The sequence below is a fragment of the Aotus nancymaae genome, unplaced genomic scaffold, assembly GCF_030222135.1.
Source record: "Aotus nancymaae isolate 86718 unplaced genomic scaffold, 86718_ANA_hifiasm-v0.15.2.pri h1tg000009l, whole genome shotgun sequence".
In the NCBI taxonomy this organism is placed as follows: Eukaryota; Metazoa; Chordata; class Mammalia; order Primates; family Aotidae; genus Aotus; species Aotus nancymaae.
The window spans coordinates 11,386,820-11,388,743 of NW_026988420.1; positions in this window are offsets into that span (position 1 = coordinate 11,386,820).

Sequence of the window (1,924 nt, forward strand, 5' to 3'; positions counted from 1 at the left end):
TTGAACTGAGTAAGATTTGCTGGTTGATAATTTACAGCAAATCTTTCCTTTTGGCCTCTCTGATTTAAGTAAACTGTGAATGTACTTTGCCTCTTGAGAAATTAAATCTGATTACAACAGACCTACGTGTTTTTCACGAACAGTTACACTGACATTGTAAATACACTATCTGATAGTTGGGGCTGGCCTCATGGGCCTGCAACCTGTGCTCTTACCCCGGCCCCCAGAACAGAAGGAAGCTACACTTTCTCTCAATAAGTTTTGAACTGGGGCTCCACATTTATGTCTAGCATTGGGCCCTGTAAATTGTGTAGTGATAGGAACTGACATAAGTATGGATGAGCTGCCACACAGAAGATTACCTGCCAGAATCTATCGTGTGGCTTAGGCCCATTTTGCCATAGTGATCTTTGGACTAAATTAACCTGTGGACTGAACCTGTGGATCAACTGGAATTCAGACTGAAAATAATGTTTCATCAAAATAATGTTTTTATTTTGAGAAAGCATTGAAGTAAATTGTTTTAAACTTTACTTTTACTATTTTTAAATATAAATAATTGAAAAGTTTCTTCAGTTTCAAAACTGAAACAGAATAAATGAATACCTGTTTGCACGTTCTTTAGAACTGATGTTTGAACAAAGATAAATAATTAAATGATAAATTCACCCCACTGCTTCGAGGTGCAGACTAGCCAAAGAACTGTAAGTGTGAAGTTCTTTTACTAAAGGGTTCTTGTGTTAATACAATATGAGAATAATTAGAACTAAAATTTCTTTTACGCAGCATAAATAAAATGTTAATTGACCCACAAAAGTTGATTTCTTTAAAATATTAAGAATATGTATATAATTATTATTATTTGAACATGGAAGCAAAGTAAGTAGAAATCAGAAATTAAGGTTGATATTTTAAATAATGAGACTATCAATAAAAATGGATCAATATTAAGTACCCAAAGAAATAGTCCAAAAATTATGCGTGAATGTGTGGCTGAGAGGATTTAGGACTCTTGGGTTGAACTAAAATAAATTGGAATATAATCTTAAGGAAGTAATAAAGGGATGCAACAAAACTGAGAAAAAGTCAAATATACTTAAAGCCTGTAAGAAAAGAAATTGTTTTAGTCAGTTCCAGCTTAACAGAAATGTAATCCTCACCATTCTAAAAGTCTAGGAAGTCCAAGATCAAGGTGCTGGTGAATTCTGTTCCTGCTGAGAGTCCTTTTCCTGGTTTGCAGAGAAATACCTTCTTGCTATAGCCTCACTTGTTAGGTGGGGTGAGGAGAGCTCTGGTTCCTTCATCTTATTATAAGGGCACTAGTCCCATTCACAGGGAGTCTACCATTATGGTGTAATTATCTCCCAAAGTCTCCACCTCTACATACCATCATGTTAAGGATATAGGGTTCATTGTTTGAATGTTGGGGGATAAAAACATTCAGTCTATAGCAGAGATGATTTTAGAGAGTCTAGAAAAGGCACCATACATAGAAAGTTATATAATCTCTTGGGTATCCAATATGCTATTTGAGAAGTGTCCTTGTGGCTTTTCCACAGACTAGAATAGGGTTTCTCAACCTCGGCACTATTGACGTTGGGGCCAGATAATTCTTTGTTGTGGGGACCTATCCTATGCGTTGTAGCAGGTTTAGGAATATCCCTAGCCTCCACTAGCTAGTTGCTGGTAGCACCCCCAACAAGCTTAGATACCCAATACGTCTCTAAACATTGCCAAATGTCCATGGAGAGAGGGGTTGGGGAAGAGGAGGGCAGCACAATTGCCCCTAGTTAAGAACCACTGGCTTAGATAAACACTTTTCAAAACTCCCTTTATTTTGATTCTGTTCTTATGTAGTGATATTTTGGAAAAGAATGGCCTCCACTGTTATTTAATAAATCAGAACTTAGGCTAATAATGCTTT